The sequence below is a fragment of the Lepisosteus oculatus genome, chromosome 1 (genome assembly GCF_040954835.1).
Source record: "Lepisosteus oculatus isolate fLepOcu1 chromosome 1, fLepOcu1.hap2, whole genome shotgun sequence".
Classification (NCBI taxonomy): Eukaryota; Metazoa; Chordata; class Actinopteri; order Semionotiformes; family Lepisosteidae; genus Lepisosteus; species Lepisosteus oculatus.
In genome coordinates, this window is record NC_090696.1 from 13041311 (window position 1) to 13067606 (window position 26296).

Consider the following 26296-nt stretch of genomic DNA (forward strand, 5'->3'; position numbering starts at 1 on the left):
GTCACTCAGATCACACGAGTACCCAAGCATGCTTGAAACTCATTCAAATGCAAGTGCTTCTATCTGTTGTCTTGATTGTTTCCCACTCATTCCTTTCGGTTTGGATAACATGTCAAAATCCTATGCCCAGAGAACTTCAAGTAGAGTTCGCGGAAATGCTCAGTGGACACCCCAGGTAGGATAAGGATCAGCATTTCCACACTACTCAGAGAATTTTTATTTTCAGGGATGGATTTTTAGCCCAATTCAAGTTGAAGAAAAGTGGTTTCGTGAAAATCGCAGAAATTTTTTTTTCAGAAACTCCGGGGTGCCTGGAGGTCGCGGAGCACCACGCGACAGTTGTATTCCAAAACTGAGTCACTCAGATCACACGAGTACCCAAGCATGCTTGAAACTCATTCAAATGCAAGTGCTTCAATCTGTTGTCTTGATTGTTTCCCAATCATTCCTTTTGGTTTGGGTAACATGTCTAAATCCTATGCCCAGAGAACTTCAAGTAGAGTTCGCGGAAATGCTCAGTGGACACCCCAGGTAGGGTAAGGATCAGCATTTCCACACTACTCAGAGAATTTTTATTTTCAGGGATGGATTTTTAGCCCAATTCAAGTTGAAGAAAAGTGGTTTCGTGAAAATCGCAGAAAATTTTTTTTCAGAAACTCCGGGGTGCCTGGAGGTTGCGGTGCACCACGCGAAAGTTGTATTCCAAAACTGAGTCACTCAGATCACACGAGTACCCAAGCATGCTTGAAACTCATTCAAATGCAAGTGCTTCTATCTGTTGTCTTGATTGTTTCCCACTCATTCCTTTCGGTTTGGGTAACATGTCAAAATCCTATGCCCAGAGAACTTCAAGTAGAGTTCGCGGAAATGCTCAGTGGACACCCAAGGTAGGATAAGGATGAGCATTTCCACACTACTCAGATAATTTTTATTTTCAGGGATGGATTTTTAGCCCAATTCAAGTTGAAGAAAAGTGGTTTCGTGAAAATCGCAGAAACTTTTTTTTCAGAAACTCCGGGGTGCCTGGAGGTCGCGGTGCACCACGCGAAAGTTGTATTCCAAAACTGAGTCACTCAGATCACACGAGTACCCAAGCATGCTTGAAACTCATTCAAATGCAAGTGCTTCTATCTGTTGTCTTGATTGTTTCCCAATCATTCCTTTTGGTTTGGGTAACATGTCAAAATCCTATGCCCAGAGAACTTCAACTAGAGTTCGCGGAAATGCTCAGTGGACACCCCAGGTAGGGTAAGGATCAGCATTTCCACACTACTCAGAGAATTTTTATTTTCAGGGATGGATTTTTAGCCCAATTCAAGTTGAAGAAAAGTGGTTTCGTGAAAATCGCAGAAAATTTTTTTTCACAAACTCCGGGGTGCCTGGAGGTCGCGGTGCACCACGCGACAGTTGTATTCCAAAACTGAGTCACTCAGATCACACGAGTACCCAAGCATGCTTGAAACTCATTCAAATGCAAGTGCTTCTATCTGTTGTCTTGATTGTTTCCCAATCATTCCTTTTGGTTTGGGTAACATGTCAAAATCCTATGCCCAGAGAACTTCAACTAGAGTTCGCGGAAATGCTCAGTGGACACCCCAGGTAGGGTAAGGATCAGCATTTCCACACTACTCAGAGAATTTTTATTTTCAGGGATGGATTTTTAGCCCAATTCAAGTTGAAGAAAATTGGTTTCGTGAAAATCGCAGAAAATTTATTTTCAGAAACTCCGGGGTGCCTGGAGGTCGCGGTGCACCACGCGAAAGTTGTATTCCAAAACTGAGTCACTCAGATCACACGAGTACCCAAGCATGCTTGAAACTCATTCAAATGCAAGTGCTTCTATCTGTTGTCTTGATTGTTTCCCAATCATTCCTTTTGGTTTGGGTAACATGTCAAAATCCTATGCCCAGAGAACTTCAAGTAGAGTTCGCGGAAATGCTCAGTGGACACCCCAGGTAGGATAAGGATCAGCATTTCCACACTACTCAGAGAATTTTTATTTTCAGGGATGAATTTTTAGCCCAATTCAAGTTGAAGAAAAGTGGTTTCGTGAAAATCGCAGAAAATTTTTTTTCAGAAACTCCGGGGTGCCTGGAGGTCGCGGTGCAACACGCGACAGTTGTATTCCAAAACTGAGTCACTCAGATCACACGAGTACCCAAGCATGCTTGAAACTCATTCAAATGCAAGTGCTTCAATCTGTTGTCTTGATTGTTTTCCACTCATTCCATTTGATTTGGGTAACATGTCAAAATCCTATGCCCAGAGAACTTCAAGTAGAGTTCACGGAAATGCTCAGTGGACACCCCAGGTAGGGTAAGGATCAGCATTTCCACACTACTCAGAGAATTTTTATTTTCAGGGATGGATTTTTAGCCCAATTCAAGTTGAAGAAAAGTGGTTTCGTGAAAATCGCAGACAATTTTTTTTCAGAAACTCCGGGGTGCCTGGAGGTCGCGGTGCACCACGCGAAAGTTGTATTCCAAAACTGAGTCACTCAGATCACACGAGTACCCAAGCATGCTTGAAACTCATTCAAATGCAAGTGCTTCTATCTGTTGTCTTGATTGTTTCCCAATCATTCCTTTTGGTTTGGGTAACATGTCAAAATCCTATGCCCAGAGAACTTCAAGTAGAGTCCACGGATATGCTCAGTGGACACCCCAGGTAGGGTAAGGATCAGCATTTCCACACTACTCAGAGAATTTTTATTTTCAGGGATGAATTTTTAGCCCAATTCAAGTTGAAGAAAAGTGGTTTCGTGAAAATCGCAGAAATTTTTTTTCAGAAACTCCGGGGTGTCTGGAGGTCGCGGTGCACCACGCGACAGTTGTATTCCAAAACTGAGTCACTCAGATAACACGAGTACCCAAGCATGCTTGAAACTCATTCAAATGCAGGTGCTTCTATCTGTTGTCTTGATTGTTTCCCACTCATTCCTTTTGGTTTGGGTAACATGTCTAAATCCTATGCCCAGAGAACTTCAAGTAGAGTTCGCGGAAATGCTCAGTGGACACCCCAGGTAGGATAAGGATCAGCATTTCCACACTACTCAGAGAATTTTTATTTTCAGGGATGGATTTTTAGCCCAATTCAAGTTGAAGAAAAGTGGTTTCGTGAAAATCGCAGAAAATTTTTTTTCAGAAACTCCGGGGTGCCTGGAGGTCGCGGTGCACCACGCGAAAGTTGTATTCCAAAACTGAGTCACTCAGATCACACGAGTACCCAAGCATGCTTGAAACTCATTCAATGCAAGTGCTTCTATCTGTTGTCTTGATTGTTTCCCAATCATTCCTTTTGGTTTGGGTAACATGTCAAAATCCTATGCCCAGAGAACTTCAAGTAGAGTTCGCGGAAATGCTCAGTGGACACCCCAGGTAGGGTAAGGATCAGCATTTCCACACTACTCAGAGAATTTTTATTTTCAGGGATGGATTTTTAGCCCAATTCAAGTTGAAGAAAATTGGTTTCGTGAAAATCGCAGAAAATTTTTTTTCAGAAACTCCGGGGTGCCTGGAGGTCGCGGTGCACCACGCGAAAGTTGTATTCCAAAACTGAGTCACTCAGATCACACGAGTACCCAAGCATGCTTGAAACTCATTCAAATGCAAGTACTTCTATCTGTTGTCTTGATTGTTTCCCAATCATTCCTTTTGGTTTGGGTAACATGTCAAAATCCTATGCCCAGAGAACTTCAAGTAGAGTTCGCGGAAATGCTCAGTGGACACCCCAGGTAGGATAAGGATCAGCATTTCCACACTACTGAGATCATTTTTATTTTCAGTGATGGATTTTTAGCCCAATTCAAGTTGAAGAAAAGTGGTTTCGTGAAAATCGCAGAAAATTTTTTTTCAGAAACTCCGGGGTGCCTGGAGGTCGCGGTGCACCACGCGAAAGTTGTATTCCAAAACTGAGTCACTCAGATCACACGAGTACCCAAGCATGCTTGAAACTCATTCAAATGCAAGTACTTCTATCTGTTGTCTTGATTGTTTCCCAATCATTCCTTTTGGTTTGGGTAACATGTCAAAATCCTATGCCCAGAGAACTTCAAGTAGAGTTCGCGGAAATGCTCAGTGGACACCCCAGGTAGGATATGATCAGCATTTCCACACTACTCAGATCATTTTTATTTTCAGGGATGGATTTTTAGCCCAATTCAAGTTGAAGAAAAGTGGTTTCGTGAAAATCGCAGAAAATTTTTTTTCAGAAACTCCGGGGTGCCTGGAGGTCGCGGTGCACCACGCGAAAGTTGTATTCCAAAACTGAGTCACTCAGATCACACGAGTACCCAAGCATGCTTGAAACTCATTCAAATGCAAGTGCTTCTATCTGTTGTCTTGATTGTTTCCCAATCATTCCTTTTGGTTTGGGTAACATTTCAAAATCCTATGCCCAGAGAACTTCAAGTAGAGTTCGCGGAAATGCTCAGTGGACACCCCAGGTAGGGTAAGGATCAGCATTTCCACACTACTCAGAGAATTTTTACTTTCAGGGATGGATTTTTAGCCCAATTCAAGTTGAAGAAAAGTGGTTTCGTGAAAATCGCAAAAAAAATTTTTTCAGAAACTCCGGGGTGCCTGGAGGTCGCGGTGCACCACGCGAAAGTTGTATTCCAAAACTGAGTCACTCAGATCACACGAGTACCCAAGCATGCTTGAAACTCATTCAATGCAAGTGCTTCTATCTGTTGTCTTGATTGTTTCCCAATCATTCCTTTTGGTTTGGGTAACATGTCAAAATCCTATGCCCAGAGAACTTCAAGTAGAGTTCGCGGAAATGCTCAGTGGACACACCAGGTAGGGTAAGGATCAGCATTTCCACACTACTCAGAGAATTTTTATTTTCAGGGATGGATTTTTAGCCCAATTCAAGTTGAAGAAAAGTGGTTTCGTGAAAATCGCAGAAATTTTTTTTTCAGAAACTCCGGGGTGCCTGGAGGTCGCGGTGCACCACGCGAAAGTTGTATTCCAAAACTGAGTCACTCAGATCACACGAGTACCCAAGCATGCTTGAAACTCATTCAAATGCAAGTGCTTCTATCTGTTGTCTTGATTGTTTCCCACTCATTCCTTTCGGTTTGGGTAACATGTCAAAATCCTATGCCCAGAGAACTTCAAGTAGAGTTCGCGGAAATGCTCAGTGGACACCCCAGGTAGGGTAAGGATCAGCATTTCCACACTACTCAGAGAATTTTTATTTTCAGGGATGGATTTTTAGCCCAATTCAAGTTGAAGAAAAGTGGTTTCGTGAAAATCGCAGAAATTTTTTTTTCAGAAACTCCGGGGTGCCTGGAGGTCGCGGTGCACTACGCGACAGTTGTATTCCAAAACTGAGTCACTCAGATCACACGAGTACCCAAGCATGCTTGAAACTCATTCAAATGAAAGAGCTTCAATCTGTTGTCTTGATTGTTTCCCACTCATTCCATTTGATTTGGGTAACATGTCAAAATAATATGCCCAGAGAACTTCAATTAGAGTTCACGGAAATGCTCAGTGGACACCCCAGGTAGGATAAGGATCAGCATTTCCACACTACTCAGAGAATTTTTATTTTCAGGGATGAATTTTTAGCCCAATTCAAGTTGAAGAAAAGTGGTTTCGTGAAAATCGCAGAAAATTTTTTTTCAGAAACTCCGGGGTGCCTGGAGGTCGCGGTGCACCACGCGACAGTTGTATTCCAAAACTGAGTCACTCAGATCACACGAGTACCCAAGCATGCTTGAAACTCATTCAATGCAAGTGCTTCTATCTGTTGTCTTGATTGTTTCCCACTCATTCCTTTCGGTTTGGGTAACATGTCAAAATAATATGCCCAGAGAACTTCAATTAGAGTTCACGGAAATGCTCAGTGGACACCCCAGGTAGGATAAGGATCAGCATTTCCACACTACTCAGAGAATTTTTATTTTCAGGGATGAATTTTTAGCCCAATTCAAGTTGAAGAAAAGTGGTTTCGTGAAAATCGCAGAAAATTTTTTTTCAGAAACTCCGGGGTGCCTGGAGGTCGCGGTGCACCACGCGAAAGTTGTATTCCAAAACTGAGTCACTCAGATCACACGAGTACCCAAGCATGCTTGAAACTCATTCAAATGCAAGTGCTTCTATCTGTTGTCTTGATTGTTTCCCACTCATTCCTTTTGGTTTGGGTAACATGTCAAAATCCTATGCCCAGAGAACTTCAAGTAGAGTTCGCGGAATTGCTCAGTGGACACCCCAGGTAGGATAAGGATCAGCATTTCCACACTACTCAGAGAATTTTTATTTTCAGGGATGGATTTTTAGCCCAATTCAAGTTGAAGAAAAGTGGTTTCGTGAAAATCGCAGAAAATTTTTTTTCAGAAACTCCGGGGTGCCTGGAGGTCGCGGTGCACCACGCGAAAGTTGTATTCCAAAACTGAGTCACTCAGATCACACGAGTACCCAAGCATGCTTGAAACTCATTCAAATGCAAGTGCTTCTATCTGTTGTCTTGATTGTTTCCCAATCATTCCTTTTGGTTTGGGTAACATGTCAAAATCCTATGCCCAGAGAACTTCAAGTAGAGTTCACGGAAATGCTCAGTGGACACCCCAGGTAGGGTAAGGATCAGCATTTCCACACTACTCAGAGAATTTTTATTTTCAGGGATGAATTTTTAGCCCAATTCAAGTTGAAGAAAAGTGGTTTCGTGAAAATCGCAGAAAATTTTTTTTCAGAAACTCCGGGGTGTCTGGAGGTCGCGGTGCACCACGCGACAGTTATATTCCAAAACTGAGTCACTCAGATCACACGAGTACCCAAGCATGCTTGAAACTCATTCAAATGCAGGTGCTTCTATCTGTTGTCTTGATTGTTTCCCAATCATTCCTTTTGGTTTGGGTAACATGTCTAAATCCTATGCCCAGAGAACTTCAAGTAGAGTTCGCGGAAATGCTCAGTGGAAACCCCAGGTAGGATAAGGATCAGCATTTCCACACTACTCAGAGAATTTTTATTTTCAGGGATGGATTTTTAGCCCAATTCAAGTTGAAGAAAAGTGGTTTCGTGAAAATCGCAGAAAATTTTTTTTCAGAAACTCCGGGGTGCCTGGAGGTCGCGGTGCACCACGCGAAAGTTGTATTCCAAAACTGAGTCACTCAGATCACACGAGTACCCAAGCATGCTTGAAACTCATTCAATGCAAGTGCTTCTATCTGTTGTCTTGATTGTTTCCCAATCATTCCTTTTGGTTTGGGTAACATGTCAAAATCCTATGCCCAGAGAACTTCAAGTAGAGTTCGCGGAAATGCTCAGTGGACACCCCAGGTAGGGTAAGGATCAGCATTTCCACACTACTCAGAGAATTTTTATTTTCAGGGATGGATTTTTAGCCCAATTCAAGTTGAAGAAAAGTGGTTTCGTGAAAATCGCAGAAATTTTTTTTTCAGAAACTCCGGGGTGCCTGGAGGTCGCGGTGCACCACGCGAAAGTTGTATTCCAAAACTGAGTCACTCAGATCACACGAGTACCCAAGCATGCTTGAAACTCATTCAAATGCAAGTGCTTCTATCTGTTGTCTTGATTGTTTCCCACTCATTCCTTTTGGTTTGGGTAACATGTCAAAATCCTATGCCCAGAGAACTTCAAGTAGAGTTCGCGGAATTGCTCAGTGGACACCCCAGGTAGGATAAGGATCAGCATTTCCACACTACTCTGAGAATTTTTATTTTCAGGGATGGATTTTTAGCCCAATTCAAGTTGAAGAAAAGTGGTTTCGTGAAAATCGCAGAAAATTTTTTTTCAGAAACTCCGGGGTGCCTGGAGGTCGCGGTGCACCACGCGAAAGTTGTATTCCAAAACTGAGTCACTCAGATCACACGAGTACCCAAGCATGCTTGAAACTCATTCAAATGCAAGTGCTTCTATCTGTTGTCTTGATTGTTTCCCACTCATTCCTTTCGGTTTGGGTAACATGTCAAAATCCTATGCCCAGAGAACTTCAAATAGAGTTCGCGGAAATGCTCAGTGGACACCCCAGGTAGGATAAGGATCAGCATTTCCACACTACTCAGAGAATTTTTATTTTCAGGGATGGATTTTTAGCCCAATTCAAGTTGAAGAAAATTGGTTTCGTGAAAATCGCAGAAAATTTTTTTTCAGAAACTCCGGGGTGCCTGGAGGTCGCGGTGCACCACGCGAAAGTTGTATTCCAAAACTGAGTCACTCAGATCACACGAGTACCCAAGCATGCTTGAAACTCATTCAAATGCAAGTGCTTCTATCTGTTGTCTTGATTGTTTCCCAATCATTCCTTTTGGTTTGGGTAACATTTCAAAATCCTATGCCCAGAGAACTTCAAGTAGAGTTCGCGGAAATGCTCAGTGGACACCCCAGGTAGGGTAAGGATCAGCATTTCCACACTACTCAGAGAATTTTTATTTTCAGGGATGGATTTTTAGCCCAATTCAAGTTGAAGAAAAGTGGTTTCGTGAAAATCGCAAAAAAAAATTTTTCAGAAACTCCGGGGTGCCTGGAGGTCGCGGTGCACCACGCGAAAGTTGTATTCCAAAACTGAGTCACTCAGATCACACGAGTACCCAAGCATGCTTGAAACTCATTCAAATGCAAGTGCTTCTATCTGTTGTCTTGATTGTTTCCCAATCATTCCTTTTGGTTTGGGTAACATTTCAAAATCCTATGCCCAGAGAACTTCAAGTAGAGTTCACGGAAATACTCAGTGGACACCCCAGGTAGGGTAAGGATCAGCATTTCCACACTACTCAGAGAATTTTTATTTTCAGGGATGGATTTTTAGCCCAATTCAAGTTGAAGAAAAGTGGTTTCGTGAAAATCGCAGAAAATTTTTTTTCAGAAACTCCGGGGTGCCTGGAGGTCGCGGTGCACCACGCGACAGTTGTATTCCAAAACTGAGTCACTCAGATCACACGAGTACCCAAGCATGCTTGAAACTCATTCAATGCAAGTGCTTCTATCTGTTGTCTTGATTGTTTCCCACTCATTCCTTTCGGTTTGGGTAACATGTCAAAATAATATGCCCAGAGAACTTCAATTAGAGTTCACGGAAATGCTCAGTGGACACCCCAGGTAGGATAAGGATCAGCATTTCCACACTACTCAGAGAATTTTTATTTTCAGGGATGAATTTTTAGCCCAATTCAAGTTGAAGAAAAGTGGTTTCGTGAAAATCGCAGAAAATTTTTTTTCAGAAACTCCGGGGTGCCTGGAGGTCGCGGTGCACCACGCGAAGGTTGTATTCCAAAACTGAGTCACTCAGATCACACGAGTACCCAAGCATGCTTGAAACTCATTCAAATGCAAGTGCTTCTATCTGTTGTCTTGATTGTTTCCCACTCATTCCTTTTGGTTTGGGTAACATGTCAAAATCCTATGCCCAGAGAACTTCAAGTAGAGTTCGCGGAATTGCTCAGTGGACACCCCAGGTAGGATAAGGATCAGCATTTCCACACTACTCAGAGAATTTTTATTTTCAGGGATGGATTTTTAGCCCAATTCAAGTTGAAGAAAAGTGGTTTCGTGAAAATCGCAGAAAATTTTTTTTCAGAAACTCCGGGGTGCCTGGAGGTCGCGGTGCACCACGCGAAAGTTGTATTCCAAAACTGAGTCACTCAGATCACACGAGTACCCAAGCATGCTTGAAACTCATTCAAATGCAAGTGCTTCTATCTGTTGTCTTGATTGTTTCCCAATCATTCCTTTTGGTTTGGGTAACATGTCAAAATCCTATGCCCAGAGAACTTCAAGTAGAGTTCACGGAAATGCTCAGTGGACACCCCAGGTAGGGTAAGGATCAGCATTTCCACACTACTCAGAGAATTTTTATTTTCAGGGATGAATTTTTAGCCCAATTCAAGTTGAAGAAAAGTGGTTTCGTGAAAATCGCAGAAAATTTTTTTTCAGAAACTCCGGGGTGTCTGGAGGTCGCGGTGCACCACGCGACAGTTATATTCCAAAACTGAGTCACTCAGATCACACGAGTACCCAAGCATGCTTGAAACTCATTCAAATGCAGGTGCTTCTATCTGTTGTCTTGATTGTTTCCCAATCATTCCTTTTGGTTTGGGTAACATGTCTAAATCCTATGCCCAGAGAACTTCAAGTAGAGTTCGCGGAAATGCTCAGTGGAAACCCCAGGTAGGATAAGGATCAGCATTTCCACACTACTCAGAGAATTTTTATTTTCAGGGATGGATTTTTAGCCCAATTCAAGTTGAAGAAAAGTGGTTTCGTGAAAATCGCAGAAAATTTTTTTTCAGAAACTCCGGGGTGCCTGGAGGTCGCGGTGCACCACGCGAAAGTTGTATTCCAAAACTGAGTCACTCAGATCACACGAGTACCCAAGCATGCTTGAAACTCATTCAAATGCAAGTGCTTCTATCTGTTGTCTTGATTGTTTCCCACTCATTCCTTTCGGTTTGGGTAACATGTCAAAATCCTATGCCCAGAGAACTTCAAATAGAGTTCGCGGAAATGCTCAGTGGACACCCCAGGTAGGATAAGGATCAGCATTTCCACACTACTCAGAGAATTTTTATTTTCAGGGATGGATTTTTAGCCCAATTCAAGTTGAAGAAAAGTGGTTTCGTGAAAATCGCAGAAAATTTTTTTTCAGAAACTCCGGGGTGCCTGGAGGTCGCGGTGCACCACACGACAGTTGTATTCCAAAACTGAGTCACTCAGATCACACGAGTACCCAAGCATGCTTGAAACTCATTCAAATGCAAGTGCTTCTATCTGTTGTCTTGATTGTTTCCCACTCATTCCTTTTGGTTTGGGTAACATGTCAAAATCCTATGCCCAGAGAACTTCAAGTAGAGTTCGCGGAATTGCTCAGTGGACACCCCAGGTAGGATAAGGATCAGCATTTCCACACTACTCTGAGAATTTTTATTTTCAGGGATGGATTTTTAGCCCAATTCAAGTTGAAGAAAAGTGGTTTCGTGAAAATCGCAGAAAATTTTTTTTCAGAAACTCCGGGGTGCCTGGAGGTCGCGGTGCACCACGCGAAAGTTGTATTCCAAAACTGAGTCACTCAGATCACACGAGTACCCAAGCATGCTTGAAACTCATTCAAATGCAAGTGCTTCTATCTGTTGTCTTGATTGTTTCCCACTCATTCCTTTCGGTTTGGGTAACATGTCAAAATCCTATGCCCAGAGAACTTCAAATAGAGTTCGCGGAAATGCTCAGTGGACACCCCAGGTAGGATAAGGATCAGCATTTCCACACTACTCAGAGAATTTTTATTTTCAGGGATGGATTTTTAGCCCAATTCAAGTTGAAGAAAATTGGTTTCGTGAAAATCGCAGAAAATTTTTTTTCAGAAACTCCGGGGTGCCTGGAGGTCGCGGTGCACCACGCGAAAGTTGTATTCCAAAACTGAGTCACTCAGATCACACGAGTACCCAAGCATGCTTGAAACTCATTCAAATGCAAGTGCTTCTATCTGTTGTCTTGATTGTTTCCCAATCATTCCTTTTGGTTTGGGTAACATTTCAAAATCCTATGCCCAGAGAACTTCAAGTAGAGTTCGCGGAAATGCTCAGTGGACACCCCAGGTAGGGTAAGGATCAGCATTTCCACACTACTCAGAGAATTTTTATTTTCAGGGATGGATTTTTAGCCCAATTCAAGTTGAAGAAAAGTGGTTTCGTGAAAATCGCAAAAAAAAATTTTTCAGAAACTCCGGGGTGCCTGGAGGTCGCGGTGCACCACGCGAAAGTTGTATTCCAAAACTGAGTCACTCAGATCACACGAGTACCCAAGCATGCTTGAAACTCATTCAAATGCAAGTGCTTCTATCTGTTGTCTTGATTGTTTCCCAATCATTCCTTTTGGTTTGGGTAACATTTCAAAATCCTATGCCCAGAGAACTTCAAGTAGAGTTCACGGAAATACTCAGTGGACACCCCAGGTAGGGTAAGGATCAGCATTTCCACACTACTCAGAGAATTTTTATTTTCAGGGATGGATTTTTAGCCCAATTCAAGTTGAAGAAAAGTGGTTTCGTGAAAATCGCAGAAAATTTTTTTTCAGAAACTCCGGGGTGCCTGGAGGTCGCGGTGCACCACGCAAAAGTTGTATTCCAAAACTGAGTCACTCAGATCACACGAGTACCCAAGCATGCTTGAAACTCATTCAAATGCAAGTGCTTCTATCTGTTGTCTTGATTGTTTCCCAATCATTCCTTTTGGTTTGTGTAACATGTCAAAATCCTATGCCCAGAGAACTTCAAGTAGAGTTCGCGGAAATGCTCAGTGGACACCCCAGGTAGGATAAGGATCAGCGTTTCCACACTACTCAGAGAATTTTTATTTTCAGGGATGGATTTTTAGCCCAATTCAAGTTGAAGAAAAGTGGTTTCGTGAAAATCGCAGAAAATTTTTTTTCAGAAACTCCGGGGTGCCTGGAGGTCGCGGTGCACCACGCGAAAGTTGTATTCCAAAACTGAGTCAATCAGATCACACGAGTACCCAAGCATGCTTGAAACTCATTCAAATGCAAGTGCTTCTATCTGTTGTCTTGATTGTTTCCCACTCATTCCTTTCGGTTTGGGTAACATGTCAAAATCCTATGCCCAGAGAACTTCAAGTAGAGTTCGCGGAATTGCTCAGTGGACACCCCAGGTAGGATAAGGATCAGCATTTCCACACTACTCTGAGAATTTTTATTTTCAGGGATGGATTTTTAGCCCAATTCAAGTTGAAGAAAAGTGGTTTCGTGAAAATCGCAGAAATTTTTTTTTTCAGAAACTCCGGGGTGCCTGGAGGTCGCGGTGCACCACGCGAAAGTTGTATTCCAAAACTGAGTCACTCAGATCACACGAGTACCCAAGCATGCTTGAAACTCATTCAAATGCAAGTGCTTCTATCTGTTGTCTTGATTGTTTCCCACTCATTCCTTTCGGTTTGGGTAACATGTCAAAATCCTATGCCCAGAGAACTTCAAATAGAGTTCGCGGAAATGCTCAGTGGACACCCCAGGTAGGATAAGGATCAGCATTTCCACACTACTCAGAGAATTTTTATTTTCAGGGATGGATTTTTAGCCCAATTCAAGTTGAAGAAAAGTGGTTTCGTGAAAATCGCAGAAAATTTTTTTTCAGAAACTCCGGGGTGCCTGGAGGTCGCGGTGCACCACACGACAGTTGTATTCCAAAACTGAGTCACTCAGATCACACGAGTACCCAAGCATGCTTGAAACTCATTCAAATGCAAGTGCTTCTATCTGTTGTCTTGATTGTTTCCCACTCATTCCTTTTGGTTTGGGTAACATGTCAAAATCCTATGCCCAGAGAACTTCAAGTAGAGTTCGCGGAATTGCTCAGTGGACACCCCAGGTAGGATAAGGATCAGCATTTCCACACTACTCTGAGAATTTTTATTTTCAGGGATGGATTTTTAGCCCAATTCAAGTTGAAGAAAAGTGGTTTCGTGAAAATCGCAGAAAATTTTTTTTCAGAAACTCCGGGGTGCCTGGAGGTCGCGGTGCACCACGCAAAAGTTGTATTCCAAAACTGAGTCACTCAGATCACACGAGTACCCAAGCATGCTTGAAACTCATTCAAATGCAAGTGCTTCTATCTGTTGTCTTGATTGTTTCCCACTCATTCCTTTCGGTTTGGGTAACATGTCAAAATCCTATGCCCAGAGAACTTCAAATAGAGTTCGCGGAAATGCTCAGTGGACACCCCAGGTAGGATAAGGATCAGCATTTCCACACTACTCAGAGAATTTTTATTTTCAGGGATGGATTTTTAGCCCAATTCAAGTTGAAGAAAATTGGTTTCGTGAAAATCGCAGAAAATTTTTTTTCAGAAACTCCGGGGTGCCTGGAGGTCGCGGTGCACCACGCGAAAGTTGTATTCCAAAACTGAGTCACTCAGATCACACGAGTACCCAAGCATGCTTGAAACTCATTCAAATGCAAGTGCTTCTATCTGTTGTCTTGATTGTTTCCCAATCATTCCTTTTGGTTTGGGTAACATTTCAAAATCCTATGCCCAGAGAACTTCAAGTAGAGTTCGCGGAAATGCTCAGTGGACACCCCAGGTAGGGTAAGGATCAGCATTTCCACACTACTCAGAGAATTTTTATTTTCAGGGATGGATTTTTAGCCCAATTCAAGTTGAAGAAAAGTGGTTTCGTGAAAATCGCAAAAAAAAATTTTTCAGAAACTCCGGGGTGCCTGGAGGTCGCGGTGCACCACGCGAAAGTTGTATTCCAAAACTGAGTCACTCAGATCACACGAGTACCCAAGCATGCTTGAAACTCATTCAAATGCAAGTGCTTCTATCTGTTGTCTTGATTGTTTCCCAATCATTCCTTTTGGTTTGGGTAACATTTCAAAATCCTATGCCCAGAGAACTTCAAGTAGAGTTCACGGAAATACTCAGTGGACACCCCAGGTAGGGTAAGGATCAGCATTTCCACACTACTCAGAGAATTTTTATTTTCAGGGATGGATTTTTAGCCCAATTCAAGTTGAAGAAAAGTGGTTTCGTGAAAATCGCAGAAAATTTTTTTTCAGAAACTCCGGGGTGCCTGGAGGTCGCGGTGCACCACGCAAAAGTTGTATTCCAAAACTGAGTCACTCAGATCACACGAGTACCCAAGCATGCTTGAAACTCATTCAAATGCAAGTGCTTCTATCTGTTGTCTTGATTGTTTCCCACTCATTCCTTTTGGTTTGGGTAACATGTCTAAATCCTATGCCCAGAGAACTTCAAGTAGAGTTCACGGAAATGCTCAGTCGACACCCCAGGTAGGATAAGGATCAGCATTTCCACACTACTCAGAGAATTTTTATTTTCAGGGATGGATTTTTAGCCCAATTCAAGTTGAAGAAAATTGGTTTCGTGAAAATCGCAGAAAATTTTTTTTCAGAAACTCCGGGGTGCCTGGAGGTCGCGGTGCACCACGCGAAAGTTGTATTCCAAAACTGAGTCACTCAGATCACACGAGAACCAAGCATGCTTGAAACTCATTCAAATGCAAGTGCTTCTATCTGTTGTCTTGATTGTTTCCCAATCATTCCTTTTGGTTTGTGTAACATGTCAAAATCCTATGCCCAGAGAACTTCAAGTAGAGTTCGCGGAAATGCTCAGTGGACACCCCAGGTAGGATAAGGATCAGCGTTTCCACACTACTCAGAGAATTTTTATTTTCAGGGATGGATTTTTAGCCCAATTCAAGTTGAAGAAAAGTGGTTTCGTGAAAATCGCAGAAAATTTTTTTTCAGAAACTCCGGGGTGCCTGGAGGTCGCGGTGCACCACGCGAAAGTTGTATTCCAAAACTGAGTCAATCAGATCACACGAGTACCCAAGCATGCTTGAAACTCATTCAAATGCAAGTGCTTCTATCTGTTGTCTTGATTGTTTCCCACTCATTCCTTTCGGTTTGGGTAACATGTCAAAATCCTATGCCCAGAGAACTTCAAGTAGAGTTCGCGGAAATGCTCAGTGGACACCCCAGGTAGGGTAAGGATCAGCATTTCCACACTACTCAGAGAATTTTTATTTTCAGGGATGGATTTTTAGCCCAATTCAAGTTGAAGAAAAGTGGTTTCGTGAAAATCGCAGAAAATTTTTTTTCAGAAACTCCGGGGTGCCTGGAGGTCGCGGTGCACCACGCGACAGTTGTATTCCAAAACTGAGTCACTCAGATCACACGAGTACCCAAGCATGCTTGAAACTCATTCAAATGAAAGTGCTTCAATCTGTTGTCTTGATTGTTTCCCACTCATTCCATTTGATTTGGGTAACATGTCAAAATAATATGCCCAGAGAACTTCAATTAGAGTTCACGGAAATGCTCAGTGGACACCCCAGGTAGGATAAGGATCAGCATTTCCACACTACTCAGAGAATTTTTATTTTCAGGGATGAATTTTTAGCCCAATTCAAGTTGAAGAAAAGTGGTTTCGTGAAAATCGCAGAAAATTTTTTTTCAGAAACTCCGGGGTGCCTGGAGGTCGCGGTGCACCACACGACAGTTGTATTCCAAAACTGAGTCACTCAGATCACACGAGTACCCAAGCATGCTTGAAACTCATTCAAATGCAAGTGCTTCTATCTGTTGTCTTGATTGTTTCCCAATCATTCCTTTTGGTTTGGGTAACATTTCAAAATCCTATGCCCAGAGAACTTCAAGTAGAGTTCACGGAAATGCTCAGTGGACACCCCAGGTAGGGTAAGGATCAGCATTTCCACACTACTCAGAGAATTTTTATTTTCAGGGATGGATTTTTAGCCCAATTCAAGTTGAAGAAAAGTGGTTTCGTGAAAATCGCAGAAAATTTTTTTTCAGAAAATCCGGGGTGCCTGGAGGTCGCGGTGCACCACGCGAAAGTTGTATTCCAAAACTGAGTCACTCAGATCACACGAGTACCCAAGCATGCTTGAAACTCATTCAAATGCAGGTGCTTCTATCTGTTGTCTTGATTGTTTCCCACTCATTCCTTTTGGTTTGGGTAACATGTCTAAATCCTATGCCCAGAGAACTTCAAGTAGAGTTCGCGGAAATGCTCAGTCGACACCCCAGGTAGGATAAGGATCAGCATTTCCACACTACTCAGAGAATTTTTATTTTCAGGGATGGATTTTTAGCCTAATTCAAGTTGAAGAAAATTGGTTTCGTGAAAATCGCAGAAAATTTTTTTTCAGAAACTCCGGGGTGCCTGGAGGTCGCGGTGCACCACGCGAAAGTTGTATTCCAAAACTGAGTCACTCAGATCACACGAGTACCCAAGCATGCTTGAAACTCATTCAAATGTAAGTGCTTCTATCTGTTGTCTTGATTGTTTCCCAATCATTCCTTTTGGTTTGTGTAACATGTCAAAATCCTATGCCCAGAGAACTTCAAGTAGAGTTCGCGGAAATGCTCAGTGGACACCCTAGGTAGGGTAAGGATCAGCATTTCCACACTACTCAGAGAATTTTTATTTTCAGGGATGGATTTTTAGCCCAATTCAAGTTGAAGAAAAGTGGTTTCGTGAAAATCGCAGAACTTTTTTTTTCAGAAACTCCGGGGTGCCTGGAGGTCGCGGTGCACCACGCGAAAGTTGTATTCCAAAACTGAGTCACTCAGATCACACGAGTACCCAAGCATGCTTGAAACTCATTCAAATGCAAGTGCTTCTATCTGTTGTCTTGATTGTTTCCCACTCATTCCTTTCGGTTTGGGTAACATGTCAAAATCCTATGCCCAGAGAACTTCAAGTAGAGTTCGCAGAAATGCTCAGTGGACACCCCAGGTAGGGTAAGGATCAGCATTTCCACACTACTCAGAGAATTTTTATTTTCAGGGATGGATTTTTAGCCCAATTCAAGTTGAAGAAAAGTGGTTTCGTGAAAATCGCAGAAAATTTTTTTTCAGAAACTCCGGGGTGCCTGGAGGTCGCGGTGCACCACGCGACAGTTGTATTCCAAAACTGAGTCACTCAGATCACACGAGTACCCAAGCATGCTTGAAACTCATTCAAATGAAAGTGCTTCAATCTGTTGTCTTGATTGTTTCCCACTCATTCCATTTCATTTGGGTAACATGTCAAAATAATATGCCCAGAGAACTTCAATTAGAGTTCGCGGAAATGCTCAGTCGACACCCCAGGTAGGATAAGGATCAGCATTTCCACACTACTCAGAGAATTTTTATTTTCAGGGATGGATTTTTAGCCCAATTCAAGTTGAAGAAAATTGGTTTCGTGAAAATCGCAGAAAAATTTTTTTCAGAAACTCCGGGGTGCCTGGAGGTCGCGGTGCACCACGCGAAAGTTGTATTCCAAAACTGAGTCACTCAGATCACACGAATACCCAAGCATGCTTGAAACTCATTCAAATGCAAGTGCTTCTATCTGTTGTCTTGATTGTTTCCCAATCATTCCTTTTGGTTTGTGTAACATGTCAAAATCCTATGCCCAGAGAACTTCAAGTAGAGTTCGCGGAAATGCTCAGTGGACACCCCAGGTAGGATAAGGATCAGCATTTCCACACTACTCAGAGAATTTTTATTTTCAGGGATGGATTTTTAGCCCAATTCAAGTTGAAGAAAAGTGGTTTCGTGAAAATCGCAGAAAATTTTTTTTCAGAAACTCCGGGGTGCCTGGAGGTCGCGGTGCACCACGCGAAAGTTGTATTCCAAAACTGAGTCACTCAGATCACACGAGTACCCAAGCATGCTTGAAACTCATTCAATGCAAGTGCTTCTATCTTTTGTCTTGATTGTTTCCCAATCATTCCTTTTGGTTTGGGTAACATGTCAAAATCCTATGCCCAGAGAACTTCAAGTAGAGTTCGCGGAAATGCTCAGTGGACACCCCAGGTAGGGTAAGGATCAGCATTTCCACACTACTCAGAGAATTTTTATTTTCAGGGATGGATTTTTAGCCCAATTCAAGTTGAAGAAAAGTGGTTTCGTGAAAATCGCAGAAATTTTTTTTTCAGAAACTCCGGGGTGCCTGGAGGTCGCGGTGCACCACGCGAAAGTTGTATTCCAAAACTGAGTCACTCAGATCACACGAGTACCCAAGCATGCTTGAAACTCATTCAAATGCAAGTGCTTCTATCTGTTGTCTTGATTGTTTCCCACTCATTCCTTTCGGTTTGGGTAACATGTCAAAATCCTATGCCCAGAGAACTTCAAGTAGAGTTCGCAGAAATGCTCAGTGGACACCCCAGGTAAGGTAAGGATCAGCATTTCCACACTACTCAGAGAATTTTTATTTTCAGGGATGGATTTTTAGCCCAATTCAAGTTGAAGAAAAGTGGTTTCGTGAAAATCGCAGAAAATTTTTTTTCAGAAACTCCGGGGTTCCTGGAGGTCGCGGTGCACCACGCGACAGTTGTATTCCAAAACTGAGTCACTCAGATCACACGAGTACCCAAGCATGCTTGAAACTCATTCAAATGAAAGTGCTTCAATCTGTTGTCTTGATTGTTTCCCACTCATTCCATTTCATTTGGGTAACATGTCAAAATAATATGCCCAGAGAACTTCAATTAGAGTTCACGGAAATGCTCAGTGGACACCCCAGGTAGGATAAGGATCAGCATTTCCACACTACTCAGAGAATTTTTATTTTCAGGGATGAATTTTTAGCCCAATTCAAGTTGAAGAAAAGTGGTTTCGTGAAAATCGCAGAAAATTTTTTTTCAGAAACTCCGGGGTGCCTGGAGGTCGCGGTGCACCACGCGACAGTTGTATTTCAAAACTGAGTCACTCAGATCACACGAGTACCCAAGCATGCTTGAAACTCATTCAAATGCAAGTGCTTCAATCTGTTGTCTTGATTGTTTCCCACTCATTCCTTTTGGTTTGGGTAACATGTCAAAATCCTATGCCCAGAGAACTTCAAGTAGAGTTCGCGGAAATGCTCAGTGGACACCCCAGGTAGGGTAAGGATCAGCATTTCCACACTACTCAGAGAATTTTTATTTTCAGGGATGGATTTTTAGCCCAATTCAAGTTGAAGAAAAGTGGTTTCGTGAAAATCGCAGAAAATTTTTTTTCAGAAACTCCGGGGTGCCTGGAGGTCGCTGTGCACCACGCGACAGTTGTATTCCAAAACTGAGTCACTCAGATCACACGAGTACCCAAGCATGCTTGAAACTCATTCAAATGCAAGTGCTTCTATCTGTTGTCTTGATTGTTTCCCAATCATTCCTTTTGGTTTGGGTAACATGTCAAAATCCTATGCCCAGAGAACTTCAACTAGAGTTCGCGGAAATGCTCAGTGGACACCCCAGGTAGGATAAGGATCAGCATTTCCACACTACTCAGAGAATTTTTATTTTCAGGGATGGATTTTTAGCCCAATTCAAGTTGAAGAAAAGTGGTTTCGTGAAAATCGCAGAAAATTTTTTTTCAGAAACTCCGGGGTGCCTGGAGGTCGCGGTGCACCACGCGACAGTTGTATTTCAAAACTGAGTCACTCAGATCACACGAGTACCCAAGCATGCTTGAAACTCATTCAAATGCAAGTGCTTCTATCTGTTGTCTTGATTGTTTCCCAATCATTCCTTTTGGTTTGGGTAACATTTCAAAATCCTATGCCCAGAGAACTTCAAGTAGAGTTCACGGAAATGCTCAGTGGACACCCCAGGTAGGGTAAGGATCAGCATTTCCACACTACTCAGAGAATTTTTATTTTCATGGATGGATTTTTAGCCCAATTCAAGTTGAAGAAAAGTGGTTTCGTGAAAATCGCAGAAAATTTTTTGTCAGAAACTCCGGGGTGCCTGGAGGTCGCGGTGCACCACGCGAAAGTTGTATTCCAAAACTGAGTCACTCAGATCACACGAGTACCCAAGCATGCTTGAAACTCATTCAAATGCAGGTGCTTCTATCTGTTGTCTTGATTGTTTCCCACTCATTCCTTTTGGTTTGGGTAACATGTCTAAATCCTATGCCCAGAGAACTTCAAGTAGAGTTCGCGGAAATGCTCAGTCGACACCCCAGGTAGGATAAGGATCAGCATTTCCACACTACTCAGAGAATTTTTATTTTCAGGGATGGATTTTTAGCCTAATTCAAGTTGAAGAAAATTGGTTTCGTGAAAATCGCAGAAAATTTTTTTTCAGAAACTCCGGGGTGCCTGGAGGTCGCGGTGCACCACGCGAAAGTTGTATTCCAAAACTGAGTCACTCAGATCACACGAGTACCCAAGCATGCTTGAAACTCATTCAAATGCAAGTGCTTCTATCTGTTGTCTTGATTGTTTCCCAATCATTCCTATTGGTTTGTGTAACATGTCAAAATCCTATGCCCAGAGAACTTCAAGTAGAGTTCGCGGAAATGCTCAGTGGACACCCCAGGTAGGATAAGGATCAGCATTTCCACACTACTCAGAGAATTTTTATTTTCAGGGATGGATTTTTAGCCCAATTCAAGTTGAAGAAAAGTGGTTTCGTGAAAATCGCAGAAAATTTTTTTTCAGAAACTCCGGGGTGCCTGGAGGTCGCGGTGCACCACGCGAAAGTTGTATTCCAAAACTGAGTCACTCAGATCACAAGAGTACCCAAGCATGCTTGAAACTCATTCAATGCAAGTGCTTCTATCTGTTGTCTTGATTGTTTCCCAATCATTCCTTTTGGTTTGGGTAACATGTCAAAATCCTATGCCCAGAGAACTTCAAGTAGAGTTCGCGGAAATGCTCAGTGGACACCCCAGGTAGGGTAAGGATCAGCATTTCCACACTACTCAGAGAATTTTTATTTTCAGGGATGAATTTTTAGCCCAATTCAAGTTGAAGAAAAGTGGTTTCGTGAAAATCGCAGAAATTTTTTTTTCAGAAACTCCGGGGTGCCTGGAGGTCGCGGTGCACCACGCGAAAGTTGTATTCCAAAACTGAGTCACTCAGATCACACGAGTACCCAAGCATGCTTGAAACTCATTCAAATGCAAGTGCTTCTATCTGTTGTCTTGATTGTTTCCCACTCATTCCTTTCGGTTTGGGTAACATGTCAAAATCCTATGCCCAGAGAACTTCAACTAGAGTTCGCAGAAATGCTCAGTGGACACCCCAGGTAGGATAAGGATCAGCATTTCCACACTACTCAGAGAATTTTTATTTTCAGGGATGGATTTTTAGCCCAATTCAAGTTGAAGAAAAGTGGTTTCGTGAAAATCGCAGAAATTTTTTTTTCAGAAACTCCGGGGTGCCTGGAGGTCGCGGTGCACCACGCGACAGTTGTATTCCAAAACTGAGTCACTCAGATCACACGAGTACCCAAGCATGCTTGAAACTCATTCAAATGCAAGTGCTTCTATCTGTTGTCTTGATTGTTTCCCAATCATTCCTTTTGGTTTGGGTAACATGTCAAAATCCTATGCCCAGAGAACTTCAAGTAGAGTTCGAGGAAATGCTCAGTGGACACCCCAGGTAGGGTAAGGATCAGCATTTCCACACTACTCTGAGAATTTTTATTTTCAGGGATGGATTTTTAGCCCAATTCAAGTTGAAGAAAAGTGGTTTCGTGAAAATCGCAAAAAAAATTTTTTCAGAAACTCCGGGGTGCCTGGAGGTCGCGGTGCACCACGCGAAAGTTGTATTCCAAAACTGAGTCACTCAGATCACACGAGTACCCAAGCATGCTTGAAACTCATTCAAATGCAAGTGCTTCTATCTGTTGTCTTGATTGTTTCCCACTCATTCCTTTCGGTTTGGGTAACATGTCAAAATCCTATGCCCAGAGAACTTCAAGTAGAGTTTGCAGAAATGCTCAGTGGACACCCCAGGTAGGGTAAGGACTAGCATTTCCACACTACTCAGAGAATTTTTATTTTCAGGGATGGATTTTTAGCCCAATTCAAGTTGAAGAAAAGTGGTTTCGTGAAAATCGCAGAAAATTTTTTTTCAGAAACTCCGGGGTGCCTGGAGGTCGCGGTGCACCACGCGAAAGTTGTATTCCAAAACTGAGTCACTCAGATCACACGAGTACCCAAGCATGCTTGAAACTCATTCAAATGCAAGTGCTTCTATCTGTTGTCTTGATTGTTTCCCACTCATTCCTTTCGGTTTGGGTAACATGTCAAAATCCTATGCCCAGAGAACTTCAACTAGAGTTCGCAGAAATGCTCAGTGGACACCCCAGGTAGGATAAGGATCAGCATTTCCACACTACTCAGAGAATTTTTATTTTCAGGGATGGATTTTTAGCCCAATTCAAGTTGAAGAAAAGTGGTTTCGTGAAAATCGCAGAAATTTTTTTTTCAGAAACTCCGGGGTGCCTGGAGGTCGCGGTGCACCACGCGACAGTTGTATTCCAAAACTGAGTCACTCAGATCACACGAGTACCCAAGCATGCTTGAAACTCATTCAAATGCAAGTGCTTCTATCTGTTGTCTTGATTGTTTCCCAATCATTCCTTTTGGTTTGGGTAACATGTCAAAATCCTATGCCCAGAGAACTTCAAGTAGAGTTCGAGGAAATGCTCAGTGGACACCCCAGGTAGGGTAAGGATCAGCATTTCCACACTACTCTGAGAATTTTTATTTTCAGGGATGGATTTTTAGCCCAATTCAAGTTGAAGAAAAGTGGTTTCGTGAAAATCGCAAAAAAATTTTTTTCAGAAACTCCGGGGTGCCTGGAGGTCGCGGTGCACCACGCGAAAGTTGTATTCCAAAACTGAGTCACTCAGATCACACGAGTACCCAAGCATGCTTGAAACTCATTCAAATGCAAGTGCTTCTATCTGTTGTCTTGATTGTTTCCCACTCATTCCTTTCGGTTTGGGTAACATGTCAAAATCCTATGCCCAGAGAACTTCAAGTAGAGTTTGCAGAAATGCTCAGTGGACACCCCAGGTAGGGTAAGGATCAGCATTTCCACACTACTCAGAGAATTTTTATTTTCAGGGATGGATTTTTAGCCCAATTCAAGTTGAAGAAAAGTGGTTTCGTGAAAATCGCAGAAAATTTTTTTTCAGAAACTCCGGGGTGCCTGGAGGTCGCGGTGCACCACGCGACAGTTGTATTCCAAAACTGAGTCACTCAGATCACACGAGTAACCAAGCATGCTTGAAACTCATTCAAATGAAAGTGCTTCAATCTGTTGTCTTGATTGTTTCCCACTCATTCCATTTGATTTGGGTAACATGTCAAAATAATATGCCCAGAGAACTTCAAGTAGATTTCGCGGAAATGCTCAGTGGACACCCCAGGTAGGATAAGGATCAGCATTTCCACACTACTCAGAGAATTTTTATTTTCAGGGATGGATTTTTAGCCCAATTCAAGTTGAAGAAAAGTGGTTTCGTGAAAATCGCAGAAATTATTTTTTCAGAAACTCCGGGGTGCCTGGAGGTCGCGGTGCACCACGCGAAAGTTGTATTCCAAAACTGAGTCACTCAGATCACACGAGTACCCAAGCATGCTTGAAACTCATTCAAATGCAAGTGCTTCTATCTGTTGTCTTGATTGTTTCCCACTCATTCCATTTGATTTGGGTAACATGTCAAAATAATATGCCCAGAGAACTTCAATTAGAGTTCACGGAAATGCTCAGTGGACACCCCAGGTAGGATAAGGATCAGCATTTCCACACTACTCAGAGAATTTTTATTTTCAGGGATGGATTTTTAGCCCAATTCAAGTTGAAGAAAAGTGGTTTCGTGAAAATCGCAGAAAATTTTTTTTCAGAAACTCCGGGGTGCCTGGAGGTCGCGGTGCACCACGCGACAGTTGTATTCCAAAACTGAGTCACTCAGATCACACGAGTACCCAAGCATGCTTGAAACTCATTCAAATGAAAGTGCTTCAATCTGTTGTCTTGATTGTTTCCCACTCATTCCATTTGATTTGGGTAACATGTCAAAATAATATGCCCAGAGAACTTCAAGTAGATTTCGCGGAAATGCTCAGTGGACACCCCAGGTAGGATAAGGATCAGCATTTCCACACTACTCAGAGAATTTTTATTTTCAGGGATGGATTTTTAGCCCAATTCAAGTTGAAGAAAAGTGGTTTCGTGAAAATCGCAGAAATTTTTTTTTCAGAAACTCCGGGGTGCCTGGAGGTCGCGGTGCACCACGCGAAAGTTGTATTCCAAAACTGAGTCACTCAGATCACACGAGTACCCAAGCATGCTTGAAACTCATTCAAATGCAAGTGCTTCTATCTGTTGTCTTGATTGTTTCCCACTCATTCCATTTGATTTGGGTAACATGTCAAAATAATATGCCCAGAGAACTTCAATTAGAGTTCACGGAAATGCTCAGTGGACACCCCAGGTAGGATAAGGATCAGCATTTCCACACTACTCAGAGAATTTTTATTTTCAGGGATGGATTTTTAGCCCAATTCAAGTTGAAGAAAATTGGTTTCGTGAAAATTGCAGAAAATTTTTTTTCAGAAACTCCGGGGTGCCTGGAGGTCGCGGTGCACCACGCGAAAGTTGTATTCCAAAACTGAGTCACTCAGATCACACGAGTACCCAAGCATGCTTGAAACTCATTCAAATGCAAGTGCTTCAATCTGTTGTCTTGATTGTTTTCCACTCATTCCATTTGATTTGGGTAACATGTCAAAATAATATGCCCAGAGAACTTCAACTAGAGTTCACGGAAATGCTCAGTGGACACCCCAGGTAGGATAAGGATCAGCATTTCCACACTACTCAGAGAATTTTTATTTTCAGGGATGAATTTTTAGCCCAATTCAAGTTGAAGAAAAGTGGTTTCGTGAAAAGCGCAGAAAATTTTTTTTCAGAAACTCCGGGGTGCCTGGAGGTCGCGGTGCACCACGCGAAAGTTGTATTCCAAAACTGAGTCACTCAGATCAAACGAGTACCCAAGCATTCTTGAAACTCATTCAAATGCAAGTGCTTCTATCTGTTGTCTTGATTGTTTCCCACTCATTCCTTTTGGTTTGGGTAACATGTCAAAATCCTATGCCCAGAGAACTTCAAGTAGAGTTCGCGGAAATGCTCAGTGGACACCCCAGGTAGGATAAGGATCAGCATTTCCACACTACTCAGATAATTTTTATTTTCAGGGATGGATTTTTAGCCCAATTCAAGTTGAAGAAAAGTGGTTTCGTGAAAATCGCAGAAAATGTTTTTTCAGAAACTCCGGGGTGCCTGGAGGTCGCGGTGCACCACGCGAAAGTTGTATTCCAAAACTGAGTCACTCAGATCACACGAGTACCCAAGCATGCTTGAAACTCATTCAAATGCAAGTGCTTCTATCTGTTGTCTTGATTGTTTCCCAATCATTCCTTTTGGTTTGGGTAACATGTCAAAATCCTATGCCCAGAGAACTTCAAGTAGAGTTCACGGAAATGCTCAGTGGACACCCCAGGTAGGGTAAGGATCAGCATTTCCACACTACTCAGAGAATTTTTATTTTCAGGGATGAATTTTTAGCCCAATTCAAGTTGAAGAAAAGTGGTTTCGTGAAAATCGCAAAAAAAATTTTTTCAGAAACTCCAGGGTGCCTGGAGGTCGCGGTGCACCACGCGACAGTTGTATTCCAAAACTGAGTCACTCAGATCACACGAGTACCCAAGCATGCTTGAAACTCATTCAAATGCAAGTGCTTCAATCTGTTGTCTTGATTGTTTCCCACTCATTCCATTTGATTTGGATAACATGTCAAAATAATATGCCCAGAGAACTTCAACTAGAGTTCACGGAAATGCTCAGTGGACATCCCAGGTAGGATAAGGATCAGCATTTCCACACTACTCAGAGAATTTTTATTTTTAGGGATGAATTTTTAGCCCAATTCAAGTTGAAGAATAGTGGTTTCGTGAAAATCGCAGAAAATTTTTTTTCAGAAACTCCGGGGTGCCTGGAG